The following is a 14,848-nucleotide window of genomic DNA, read 5'->3' on the forward strand; positions in this document are numbered from 1 at the left end:
AATATTTTAGTATGTATGGATTTTGTTTGTTTTTGTTCTGAGTGGTTTTTTTTTCCTTAGTGAGGTGAATTGTCTAGTTTTTTTTTTTTTCCAGAAGGAAAACATAAACAACAACAATAACAAAGTTAACCAAACCTTGAAAACGGGAGCCCTAAAAAGGCACAAGGTTTACGAATTTCATCCCGAAGCGAATACTCACCTCATTCCTTTTTCCCACCCCCTCTATTTTTCTACTCCCTCTCAGGGTACGGAAGGATTCCCACAGCCAGAAGGGAAATCCAGTGGAGGATCCCTGCCCCCGGGCAGAAAATAAATGACAGGAGGGAATGAGGAGGGACGGGGCAATTTGGGGTGGAAGTTATTAAACCTGATAAGAGTGAATCTGCAAAGGGCGATTGTCTGTAAATCTCACGACTGCTGAGCGCTACCGTGTGCGCGCGGGGAAGGACGCTCTTCCAGGAGAGGGCTCCGGACAACCGCGGTGGATTCGATAAAAACCAAGGACAAGCTCCATACAATCCAGACCCAACAATTCTGTAGGTTTTAAATTTAATTTCTTAACGATAAGTCAAATGAAAGGAACACCAAAAAAAGGTGCTTCAGAAAGAACTTCAGGAAATAAACCCTTTCTTCATTTCCAGTTGTAATTTTCATGTTCGGTCTTTCCTTTTCTCCCTCCTTCCTTTCCTCCCTCCCTCCCTCCCTCCTCTCTTCCTTCCACCCTGTTACTCTTCCTTCCGTCCCTCCTTCCTTCTTCTTTTCCTCTACTTTAAATATTAACACCTTAAACCATACAAAATCTATACCGATTTCCCGCTGGGAGCATGAGCCAAGATTTTCTTCTTTGCCCCCAGAGCTGGTTTGGACATGGGAAGGCATTCTTTCTAATTTTATTGTGTGGTAGGACTTGAAACAGGTTTGACCATTCCTTCCCACCCTTTCCATAACTAAAATCAGTCCCAGATCAATATTTTGCAAGACAAATATTATAGATTTGGAAATTCACGTGCTTTAGACACAAATTTATTAATGAGAATAATTGTCTTCTTCCTTCAAGTCAATAACTCCATTATCTATTTAAGTCTAAAGATCATTTCAACCCAAATAGAAAGCATTTGAAAAAAATCTTAATTTTTTCCTCTGAAACCTTTTAAATATTTTTTTGGTATGTCATTGATTAGTCTAAAGTAAATAAACTCTATAGCTTAAAACAAAACAAAACAAAAACCCAAGAAAGATACTTTATATGCAGAACTACTAAAAATATATGTTAGTGTATTTCATAGCCTTATATATGTCTAATTTCAACATTTGCATATGTAATTTTATTTTATGCTAATATTAGATATTTTTAAGATTAGGAACATCTTTAAATATTTGGTTAAAATTTATATAAATTCTTTAGGAAAACTGAAAGAAGCCAAATCTGGTTTATTAAGAATGAAGCATAAATTTAATAAATAATAAAGAATGAAGCATAAATATAAAGGGATACGCAAAGAAGTACATAACGATAATTAAAACCCGAGTCAATTTTTCAACATGGGCATTATTCAAAAAATCCTAGAAATTGCAAGGGAAATTTTTCCTTCGGAGTCTTCCGTAGGTCATCGAACGGGCAACAGCGCCCTCTGTCGGGATTTTATACAAGCAAATCCTGCGTGGCCGCTCGATTTCTTTTTTAGCGATTTCTTTCCATTCTTGAAAACCTGTTATCGCTTAAAGCATTTTTAAAGTTCAACTCTTAATATATCTACTAATTTTTGAAACCACTGTTTCAGGATCTAAAAAGTTCAAACGCCTCAAGAAATGTACAACTGAAAGCTCTATCACTGCTGAGACAATTTTCCTTACTTGAGCTTGCTTTTCTTGCTCTTAACTGTCTGTTGCATTTCGCTTTAACTTCCAGTCACATGGTGTAGGAAAAGATCTCCTTTTAATAAATGCAAAACAAAGCAAACGTAAAAGCAAAACACTCTGTTTTGGAATGGGAGATAAACGAGTAAAATATGCATTTTCATCATTTCACTTTTCATTTCGTCTTGCCTTATGCCTATATTTCTTTTTCAGGGCGCGCACACGCTCGCTTAGGTAAAAAGCTTGCTGGAGACATCCAAAATAGCTATATTCGTATTTTACCCTTTCACTTATATTTATTTCCGTTTATAACAGCGGAAAGGACAGTTAATAACGCCCTCCTCTTCTCAGCCTCAAACGGAGGATTATCCATAAATGTAGGAGGCGCTAAGGGAAAGCTAATGCACCTAGGATAGAGCCCTCTGCTGGCGGTTTTCGGAGTAGGTTTAAAACTTTTTTTTTTAATGTTGTTACCTAAAAACATCATTATATTAAATCAAGATCAACTATTAGTACTCTCATATTTTCTTTTTTCTAAAAACATAATTATGTATTATCTAATTTTCATAGACTTCCTTCGTTCCCTTATTCCTCACCTTGGCACCTACAGTTTAAGGTTCATAAACTATCTCCCTTTGCAGCTGCCTGATGGGCTACTTTTTCTTTTACACATTACATGGGCTGCCTGGGTTTCCTTTATTTTTATCTTCCACAAACACAAAAAATAATAAAATGGAAAAAGCAAAGACGTAGAATTAGGATTATTGTTTCAAGTCAAGACGCTGACCCTTATTCTAGGTGGTGGGGCCTTGCATAAGCTCCCTGTTGGAAAGCGGAGGTGGGAATCCCAATTCAGGTCTTCAACTATGTCCTCAGCACTTTGCTAACAGCACCATGATGCTGTCTTCCTTCCTTCCAACATTCCTTCTGAAATTAAGAAGACTTTATTTTTGGATTAAGTTTTTGCAGTTATTCTTGTCCTGGATTTACAAACAAGCAAAGGAAGAGAAAAGGGAGCATTGACTTACTCTGACATACCAGATTCTACCCCCACTTATTACCCATCAGAACCATTATTGTCCACTGAGTGGATTAATAAGACATGACAGTTGCACTGTTCATTAGTGACAGTCTGACTCTATTTTTCTAACATGTTTCTAGAAGTTTTTTCATGATCATATTCTTTCAAGAATCTTGCTTTTCTGTGTATGTGTATATATATATATTATGTATGTGTATATTATATATATATAATATATATAATATATAAAATATATATAATATATATAATATATATATATATATATATATATATATATATATATATATATTGAGAGGAAGAGAGTCAGAAGGTGAGTGAAGAAGGGGCAGAGAGATAGGGAGACACAGAATCTGGAGCAGGCTCCAGGCTCTGAGCTGTCAGCACAGAGCCCCACTCGGGGCTCAAACTCACAAACCATGAGATCATGACCTGAGCTGAAGTCAGATGCTTAGCCGACTGAGCCACCCAGGTGACCTTGATCATATATTTTAACATTGATTTGGAAAAATTACTGTCAAATGTGTGAAAACACAATTTAAGCACCTGCCTTTGGTTTATAGGACTTGGATACCACATAGGTTTCCATGATCTGAGTATGAGGAAACAAAATCGGAGGAGCTAATTCTTCCATAAGTGTTTTAAAAAATTAAATGAGGATGAACTTATCTGTAGATTGACTTTTCATGATCATACAGACTGAGGTAAGCATTGGAAAGGAAATAGTATTTCTTATTTTAATCATAATAGTAAGTCAGCGGTGCTCTTATGAATTTGTAAAGCGATATTTAGTTGAAATCACTTGTAAGGATGGAAATAACTGTGGCTGTGGAAACTCCTACTTTCTCGTGGACTTTTGAGGAGTAGTAGTAAATTCATCACATATTTTAGATGTTCTGAGTTTCTTTGGTTTTTCTGTATAATTGTGGGGGTATGAAGTTGCTGAGGGGACAGTTTTCAAATGTCTATCTCCTGGAGATAAAGAGGTTAAGAAATGGAAGGTGGGGAGCGGGGCAGGGGGGGGGGTTGGGGGTTGGAGTAAATGATGCAAATAGACACAGCACAGTTGTTCCCAATACCAATGGATATTTCATATACAAAATGTGAGAGGTGCGCGCTTTCGCTGGCGTGACTAATGCAGGAGGACAGGTATTTCCATCATTGTGGACATTTTTCATATTATTGCTTTAAGAAGGAGCAATCTCAAAGGGTGAGAACACTAAACAATTTGGTTTCAAAATGCAACCAATAGACCAATACATATCTGTGAGTAAAAATTTGCAAATAAAGACGTGGAAAGATGTAGAGCAGAAATATAACCTTTAAAGCATGAATAAACACATACAATGTATAACATCAGGGCTGAAATGTCTCTTAAGTACAAGGGACATTTGGGAGAAATTAACATTACCATGGAACTACTTCCTAAAATTCACATTTATGCATTTTTATAAAAATAGAAAATGATATTCATTTTATGACTTTTTATTTCCTTAACATAAGATGCTTCTTCCACTTACCATGTCACCTTGGGCATGTCCTTTGACCTTTCCAGATCTCAGTTTTCTTATCTATGAAATTAGACAAATTTATAGGGTGATATTCAAATTTCTTCTTTAGAAATGGACTTTATGAGATTTATGAAAGCATCTAATAGTAATTAATGAAAAGTTTAAAATAAAAGTGATCCTTTTTTTTAAGTTTATTCATTTATTTATTTTGAGAGATAGAGTGTGAGTGGGGGGGAAGGGAGAGAGAGAATCCCAGGCAGGCTCTGCGATGTCAGCGAAGAGCCCAATGCGGGGCTCGAATTCATGAACTGCGAGATCATGACCTGAATTGAAATCAAGAGTGGGGCGCTTAACCAACTAAACCACCCATGTGCTCCAAAATTGTTCCTTTTTTAACACATTACAGCAAAATCTCAACTCTCTAGAACTATATGTGGAGATAGAGAGTTAAGAGTTAGAGAGTTAAGAGAATTGACCCAGATCTTTTGATAAATACTAATTACACACATATACACTCACACACAGTTTTTAGGAATATCTGAGAAGAGAGAAAGCAAAGAAAGGATAAGAATATAGCTCTAGGGAAGAGGATATAATTTTAATAGTACCTAACAGGCACTTTGAAAGAGGTCAAGCATCTAAGTCTAGAGGAATTACATCCTAATGTACAAAAAGAGTTTGTGGTTTTGATATTGAAATTATGGTCACTAACCTTTGATAAAATATGCAAAAGGGAAGCAATGCCTAATAGCAGAGGCTGGAAAGCACTTAATTTTTCAGAAAGAGGGGAAAGGGTGGGAACCAGAAACCACAGGTGGAGACTCATACTATGTGTACCCAGAGAAATGATAGTTTGGGTTGTCAGAGTGGTTAGTCATGTACTCTGGAAGGGAAAAAGGAAATCCCTAGGAACCAAGATAGATTCAGGAAGAACAGATCATTCCATGTGTTCCCATTTCCTTTGGTTATAGGTTTACTAGAGTATCAGGGACATAAGGTATCTGGAGCTCACATAGACATTTCAAAAATTTCTCATTAGCTCCTGAGTTGAGCGATGCCATGGTATTTGAAAGCAGTTTGTCTTTTGACTAAGGACATGAGGTTCGGAGTGGGACAGATGTGTGTGAATTCCAGATCTGCCCCTTACTCTCTTGGGTAGTAGGAAAATTACTTAACCTCCCTCAGTCTCAATTTCCTTATATGAAACATTTGAAACATACTTCCATATATGAGACTTATTAATTATATGAAACATGTACATAGCAATAACCATTGCCTGGAGGTGGTCATGATGACTAAATGAGATAATACGTATAAAGTATTTATCACAGCTTCCAGAATAAGGAAAGCACTTGGTATGTTCTATCTACTGTTACCATCACAGATTTATAGCTGTTTGAATAATTCTTTCCAAAGCGGTTGATTGATTAATTGAAATCATTTGAGGCAGCCGTTTCAATGAGACTTTGTCCTTAATCTTATTCTAATATTTAAAAAAATATATATTGGAAGAAGAAATAGAAGACATGTTTGTTATTTTTCAGGTGCTAAACATGGTGGAGAATAGTCAATACATTTGACTACAGGATAAGGAATAAAAAATATTTTGACAGGCTAATAATATGGAGCTAATCCCCAAATCTGTAATTTTAACAAACGTAAAAGTGGCAAAAATGTAAGTGTAAAGTGGAAATCAGAAACTGACACAGGAAGGTAAGAAAATTGCCATAGTTTTCCACTGCTCAGGGTCCTTATGGTTTCCAGAGCACAATAATCACATCAGAATTCTATCCAACAACTTATTGAGACTGATAAACACAGATAGTGAGTGCTCCCAGGTTGCATTAGTAAAGTTCACGTGTTCGGTTCTGGAGAAGTTGCAATCCCACAGCCCTATATCCTGGTCAAACTGCATTTCAGGCATTGGATTCAACTCAAGTGCCTGGCTTTGAGATTGGCACTGGTAAATCAAAAGGTCTCTAAAAGAAAGCAATCAGATTCTAAAAAGTCCTGGAAGCTAGGTCATAGGACAAGGAGTTGAGCAAACTGGGGCAGTCCTCTTAGAACAGAGAAAACATAAGGATGCGAATTTTATATTCCAGTATTTGGGATTGGTCTTGAGGAAGAAGGGGTAGACAGAGGGGAAAGGAGAAAGTTGGTATTTGTCTTGTTCACTGCTATACAGCCAGCATATAGCAAAGTGGCTGGCCCAAATGTGCTCAGAGCATTTTAGGTGAAATAATTCTCTTCCTCTAATGATACAGGACAAAGATCAGCAGAGAGATGTTACTCCAGGAGGCTGATTTAACTCAGCGTGAGTAAAAAAAAAAAAATTCTAAAAATTGGAAGTACTTGACAAAGCAGCTTTGGTTGTGTTGAACTGACAGTCCCTGCAGGATTTGGACAGAGCCTGGATGACCTCTGTCAGGGATGGGGTAGTGCTGGGCAGGAGGTCTGCCTGTATAGCACTGGGCGGGAGGTCCATTACAAGGCCACAATCTTGTGATTCTACTCCATGTGCTCAGCTTGATACTGTGTTTCAAGTTTAGCAGATTAATAATTGTAAAGGACTGGCATTGAGAGATATATGTGGAAGATCCCATTATTTCTGCATCTGTATAAGTATTATCTGATTGGGGAATTGTACACATTTACTGAGCCCATGTTTCCATGTACTGCATATGTTATCTGATTTCTATTAGTAGAAATAACATCACAGTAATGATACTCAATAGCCTTATTGGTCTGTCAGTCTCTGTTTTGCTTCCGTCATTATCACTTTTTCCTCATATTTAATAGAGTTTCTGTGGGTGGCTTGATAGAATGAAAAAAAAGAAATTTATTTATTTAGAGTATGGATGAAGGGCCTTTTAGGCTTTCATTTGCAATCACTTTTTAGAAACATTTGTTTGATCCCTAAAAGAAATAAACCCTTTGTGGAAGATTTATCCAATGATCACACTCCAAGCCAGACTCCCTTTGAGCAATTTTCAAAAATCTTTAAACTATTATAGCTTTGTTGCTCTAAACAATGTACAGTAACTTTTACTTCTGGGTTCGTTTGTATAAACAAATCGTTTGCTCTCCATATTATAGTTACACTGAGTCATCTTAACTCATGGAAATGTATATTAAAAGAATAAATAATTTAAAAACAGCAATAACAACAAAAAAATCTTTAGGTGATTTAATAAACATGTGACACATAGAAAAATAATCCTTTCCAAAATTTCTCCTAACTGTAGGGAAATGTGAAGATTCTTCACAAAACTTTCACTATTATTTACAAAGAAATTATGAAGTATGTTCTTTTCCTGCTGTATGGTTAATTATTTTTATTAACTCCACTGTTACGACCTAAACAAAATGCAAAAAAATATTTTAAGGTCTAACTAAGAATGGGCAGTTTTTAATCCCTTTTCTCTCACTGATTTCCTTTAGAATTTTGGTCAGTACATGAAAGATGGACTTTTCAGTGTGAAAACTACCGGACAGCTTCCAGGGAATTGAAATGGGGACTAGAGTTAGGTCATATTTGCAGTTTCTGGAGTCATATGATGCTTTTCTGGGGCTCATTCTTTCAACAAATATGTCTTAAGTACCTATTTTCTTTGTAATGCATTACGTAGATCTAAAGATAAATCAGAGAAGGAACTTGCTTAGAATTAGTAAAGAAAATGAAATGGGATGGATGAGGATTTTTGATCTCAACTATGAAACTATATACATTAATTGGTATTTTGTTTCTAAGTTAAAGTTTCTAAGTAACTTATCACATTCTACCTAGTATTTAGATGTCCTATTTTTGACAAATTTTACTTTTTTTTCTTTTGTTTAGGAGTCTTGTTTTATTTTATTTATTTACATTTTTTTTAACATTTATTTATTTTTGAGAGAGAGAGAGACAGAGCATGATTTGGGGGTGGGCAGAGAGAGGGAGACACAGAATCGGAAGCAGGCTCCAGACTCTGAGCTGTCAGCACAGAGCCCAATATGGAGCTCAAACTCAAGAACCATGAGATAATGATCTGAGCCAAAGTCAGATGCTCAACCGACTGAGCCACCCAGGCACCCCAGACTTTTGTTTTGTTTTGTTTTGTTTTTAATTTTTTAATGTTAATTCTTTTTAAAAAATTTTTTTTAAGGTTTATTCATTTTTCAGAGACAGAGCATGAGCAGGGGAGGGGCAGAGAGAGGGAGACACAGAATCTAAAGCAGGCTCCAGACTCTGAGCTGTCAGCATAGAGCCCAACGCAGGGCTTGAACCCACAAACTTCAAGATCATGACCTGAGCCGAAGTTGGACGCCTAACTGATTGAGTCACCCAGGCACCCCTTGTTTTATTTTCACTAAAAATCACAATTAGTGATTAATAAGTGAAGTGTGTGTGTGTGTGTGTGTGTGTGTGTCTGTGTGAGTGAGGGAGGGGGGGAAGGAGGGTCTATTTGTTCCCTATCAGGTGCTAAGACCCAGACTCTTCCATTTTTTAATAGGAGAAACTTCCATATTCTGCCAGTGGTGACTTTGGCCTATAAAGTTTCATCCTGAGTGTTCCCAGGTCTTGATTTATGCACTTACCAGTGGAAGCCTATCTTTAGGACCACATCTCTATCACCCTCATAGCTTTTGGCCCTTGGCCCTTAGAAAACAAAGAGCATTAGAATGTGTACCCATAAGGAGGCAAGTCTTGGTCTGCACACCAATATATTATCTGGCTTTGGCTGGTCTTTTTATCTCTTTGGGTCTCAGAATCCAGGAGTGAGATTCTGTGACTGAGTGTGCTGGCATGTTGAATGACAGCTCATGGAGACATCTGGATTAGGCAGTGGTTAATCAGATACTTGGAGATGCTAAAAAAAAAAAAATGTTTTAGGACTTATGGCTTTATCTGGCAGAAACCCTTCTGGTTTTCACAAATCTGTAATGCAAGTCTGACCACTGTTTATTCTTAACCTGGTATCTTGGGGGAAATGGCTTTTTTTTTTCTTTTTGAATCAGTGAGCTTGATGGTATTTTTGCAAATACTTTTCATTTCAGATCTAGTCATGAGAACAGTCCCAGAAACTGGGAAACACAATTTTAGAGAACATGATGATAATGAAAAGTAGCCTTTTTTACCCAAGTGATTCCAATTAAAAACTGACTTTGGCTATAGAGACTGGTCTAAGGCCTTCCAAGCCATATTAGATCTGAAGGGTAGGAGCATAGCAGCTCTAGCATTTTGAAACCAGGGTGTTTCAAAAATTTTCTCTGAACATCATTTGGTGAGTTCAGTTATTGTTTCCAGCCAGTGTTTAATTTTATTTTTTCTTCAACAGAGGAAGGGAGCCATTGCTTTTGGAATGATTATTATATTAATAAATTCTAGTAACACCAGCTTACATTTGAGAATAAATGCAGGTTTTCCTATGTGAAATGGTCACATTACAGACAAATTAAATTAGCAATTTGTGGATTTAACTGGGCAGAAAGACTCAAAGGAGCACCATCATTAACTTTGCCCTTTTATGTTTATTTTCTTCAGACTGATTAGATACTACATACTTGAGGACTGACAATAATGTTTTAGTTTCTCTTATGAGCCATTCTACTCTTAAAATCTCTTCACTGTGATCAAAGTACAGCTCCCTTCTTTCTGGTAACCTAATATTACTAAATAATAGCTGCCATCTATTGAAACCTCACACTGTCCCATGCCTTAAGCTAAGCACATTTAAGTCTTTGAGCTAACTTAATCTTCCCAAGGCCCATGAGAAAGGCATTATTTCTGTAGTTTTTCAGATGAGGAAACTAAAGCCCAAAGAGATTAAGCAACTTTCCCAAATTGTCATAAAACGGGTAAATGACAGAAACAGGATTTGAGCCTAACTTTGACTTCAGGACTATCCCTTTAGCCTGACAGCTAAAGGGTGCTCATCAAGGCCCAGCGTCAGTTTTCTCTGACTTGCCCGGGGCCAGTGGTTTAGATAATTGCAAAACTAAATCACACGTATTAGAGACAGAAAAGAGAAAGGAGAAGAAAAAAAGGAGGAGAAAAAAGAAATCAAATAGAGAAAATGAAAGAAAGATGAATGGAGAAAGAAAGTAAGAAAATGGACAGAAAGGAAAGAAAACAGATACAGCATGTGGTAGGCTGTTGGCTTCCTGTCTGCGCCATGATCCTCAATGTGGGGGTGGGCTTCATCCCCAGGAGACATTGGGAAACATAGGGAGATGTTATTTACTTACTTATTCATTTATTTATTTAACTTAAACTCAAGGTAGTTAACATACAGTGTAGAACTGGTTTCCAGAGTAGAACCAAGTGACTCATTACTTACATATAACACCTAGTGTTCATCCCAGCAAGTGCCGTCCTTAACGCCTTTCAGCCATTTAACCTGTCCCTCCAACCACCCCCTCCTTCAGCAACCCTCAGTTTGTTCTCAGTGTTTAAGAGTCTCTTATGGTTTGCCTCCCTCTCTTTTCTTTTTTTCTTATTTTTCCTTCTCTTCCCCTATGTTCATCTGGTTTGTTTCTTAAATTCCACATATGAGTCAAATCATGCGATATTTGTCTTTCTCTGATGGACTTATTCACTTAACATAATACTCTAGTTCCAGGGGTGCCTGGGTGGCTCAGTCAGCTGGGCGTCCGACTTCGGCTCAGGTCACGATCTCGCAGTTTGTGGGTTCGAGCCCCGCGTTGGGCTCTGTGCTGACAGCTCAGGGCCTGGAGCCTGTTTCAGATTCTGTGTCTCCCTCTCTCTCTGACCCACCCCATTCATGCTCTATCTCTCTCTCTCTCAAAAATAAATAAACATTAAAAAAAAAAGACTGGGATCATAATACTCTAGTTCCATCTGTGTTGTTGCAAATGACAAGATTTCATTCTTTTTAATCACTGACTACTATTCCATTGTATACATATACCACATCTTCTTCATGCATTCATCAGTCGATGGACATTTGGGTTCTTTCCATAATTTGGCTATTGTTGACAGAGCTGCTATAAACATTGGGGTGTATGTGCCCTTTGAATCGGCATTTTTGTATCCTTTGGATAAATACCTAGTAGTGCAATTGCTGAGTCATAAGGTAGTTCTATTTTTAATTTTTGAGGAACCTTCATACTGTTTTAGAGACATTTTTTAAGTGTCACAATGCAGGGTATGGGGTGCCGGTGCTCTAGTGGGTAGAGACCAGGAATGCTGGTAAACATTAAACAATGCATAGGACAGCTTCCAGAACAAAGACCTAGCAAAATGCCAATAGTGCTGAGGTTGAGAAACCCTGCCTTAGAGTTTCACGGTCCAATCATTAAGATGGGACATTTTAATTCTCTAAATGATCTTTAATCATAATCTTCAAACAATCCTGGGGTACACAAAAACATGAGAGAAGCCTTAGTATTGTTAATCTTATTTCCCTGGAGGTCCAAGAAAGAAAATTCTATAATGTAGTTTTAGAGCAATATATTTTATATCTTTATAATGTTATGTAATATAAATTGCAATTCAGCTAAATTCACTCAACTGTAAGGAAGCAGAACTGGATTGAACAGTGTTCTACGTGTTCTTTGTGAGGACTTTAGAAGCCTAGCATTAGAACTGGGAGGAACATAGGAGCATTATGCCTGGCCCATCATTTTACAGAGGAGGAAGTTAGGGCTCAGAAAGGTGAATCACTTGCCTAAGGTCATAAGTGGCTGGGCTGGGACAAAACTCTAGTCCTTCTACCTTCCAATTCTTAGTTCTTCCCCTCCACCGAATTTGCTCCTGCAATTCATTAACACTCACTGTGGAAATGGCTGAAGCATCTTTCCCTTTAGCTCCCCAGGTCTGTTAGTAAGGAGAATGCAAGGACACGAACACATCCCTAACACACACACATTAACATTTACAGACTCTCATGAAATTTTTGTGATGATTGATAAAACATTTGCTCTTTCTTCTGAGGAATATAATAATAATAATAAAGTCCTGTACTGTTTTTGATTGAACCAGATTACAGTTTTGCAGTGATGGTAGTTTGTTAAGTTTTATAACTCACACTAATTGACAAAAACACTACTAATTCACTGCTGTTCTTCATTTAATGCAGTCTTCAAATGCATGTAACTTCCTTACAGTGTAACTTAACCATGGGAGAATGGAGCTTAAAATCTAGGGGTGCCTGGGTGGCTCAGTCAGTTAAGCGTGTGACTTCAGCTCAGGTCATGATCTCGCAGTTTGTGAGTTTGAGCCCTGCATCAGATTCTGTGCTAAAAGCTTGGAGCCTGGAACCTGCTTCAGATTCTGTGTCTCCCTCTCTCTCTGCCCCTCCCCAACTTGCGCTCTATCCCTCTCTCTCTCTCAAAAATAAATAAACACACACACAAAAATTAGATCTAATACATGAATGAACTGTGCACTGATACACAGATATTTGTTTGTTGCCTGTTACTTGCCTTCACACTTAGGTAATGATGATGGCTAATACTTATCAGGTGCTTCTCTGTGCCAGGCAAAGTTCTAAATGTATGTATTATATGTGTTGTCTCACATCTTGCACTAGCCACTGTACAATCTGGAGATGAGAAGACATTGCAGTAGGATTCCCCTGTCCTTTGGGAATATGTATTTAATTAGGGAAGCAATACATATGAGGATGAAACCCACTTATATATGTAAGCACTTGACCCTGTCTAAAAGGAAAATTGATAGGAGAGAAGGCAAGTACTAGTCACAATATGATCTTAATCGGAGAGAATTGCTGGGAAAAGGTGGATGCAAAGCTAAAACCTAAGGGAGGCAGCGGAGAAGAAAAAACAAAAAGAGGGACACAGGAGGAATGTGTGCTAGACATTGTGAAAGCATAAAGAAACCCCCTCCAAACTGCAAGCCTGAGAAACCAAGCTAATGATATTAGAATGTGCATTTGATAGATTGATATTTTTTTATGGTTGTATTTGAAGGTGGAGTTCTAAAGCTAATGAAATGACTCAAGGTGACTTGGATTCAAGCTGGCCTCCCTGAACGTGAGACCTGAAGCTTTTGTGTGCAAGGCCAGAGGGAAGCTGGCCAGAACTAGGAGAGCTTCTGAATAGAGACGCTCCAGATCTTTGGGGATGCAGACATAAATGGAGTTTTCTTAACAGGATTATGCTATGGAGTCAATCCACACCTCCAAAGTGCATCTAATAATTTGTTTCTTCATCTAGCCAACAATCTCACTCAATGGGAGTAAAAAAAAAAAAAAAGCCACTATTCAATTATCTAGGGCACCAGAAATGTGCATAGGATGATGGTGTAATTGGCTCACTGATGTAGTTGAATATTTTTGTTCTGCAGAGTAACTCACTCAAATATTATATACAGTGAATTGATTTAAAAAAAAGAACAGTAATAACACTACCTTTGTTTTAATAACACTACTTAATTAGTTTAAAACAACGTTCCAGGGAAATTGTAGCAAAATACTAAAGCCTAGGTATGAAATTTCATTATGTGGTTCATTAAAAATATGTTTAAAACACAATAATGGGAGGGAAGGAGACTACCTGAAGTTGACCTAATATGAGAGGGGTCTGGTTATCATCTCGTTCTGTAGGGAAAACAGCAGGAGTGGCAAAGTTAAGGGACAATCCTGAGCCCATGCTGTGAGTGAGAAGCATCATTTGGGTCATTAGGGAGGAGACCATTCTGTTTTGAAAGTAAATCTGGCTCTATTTTTACTTACTGATTTATGTTTGCTTTTACCTCTTTGATTTTTTTTTCCCAGTGGTTCTCATTTGCCCCATTCCCTAGATCATTACTCATGTAATCTTTAAAAGGAAGTTATTAGAAGCTGTTGACATTCTCTGTCCACAGGATTTGAAGTCAGGAAAAAATTATATTAAAAATCATATTTAAAAAGTTCTGTATAAAAGGACTTTATAATTAAAATCAGACATTGCAGATTAACTCCTGATATAAAATGAAAGAAACAAAATGAATGAAATATGGTGAAGGAAGATAAATAACAAATGCTGATAAAGAAAACATGTTTCTTTTCATTTCCATGTAGCTTGGGTTTCAAGAGGCATGAAACTTCATATGTCTCTGAAAATTTGAATTTTGGCACACTTTGCTATTAGACAATGGGAAAAAGATAGCTTTCCTTCTCTATGCAAATAATAGCAATATTATACTTGGGCACTCGTGGGAAAAAGAGACAGAAACTTCATTTTAACAAATACTTTAAGGTCTTTTTAAAATATTTTGATCCGAGTAAGAAGCCTAAACCAACTTCAGGAGTTGGTTCAAAAATAACACGCTGAGCAATATTCTGTCTTTCTAATTTTGAAACATTGGATGGGAACTAAATTTTCCCTTCAACTTCCCAGATTCTGTATCTACATATTTATATACAAAGAAATAGTGAGGACATAATTGGTTGGATACAAAGGGTGGAGGACATTTTGGAAGCTCTGAAACCCATAT

This window comes from Acinonyx jubatus, chromosome B2 (assembly GCF_027475565.1).
Source record: "Acinonyx jubatus isolate Ajub_Pintada_27869175 chromosome B2, VMU_Ajub_asm_v1.0, whole genome shotgun sequence".
NCBI lineage: Eukaryota > Metazoa > Chordata > Mammalia > Carnivora > Felidae > Acinonyx > Acinonyx jubatus.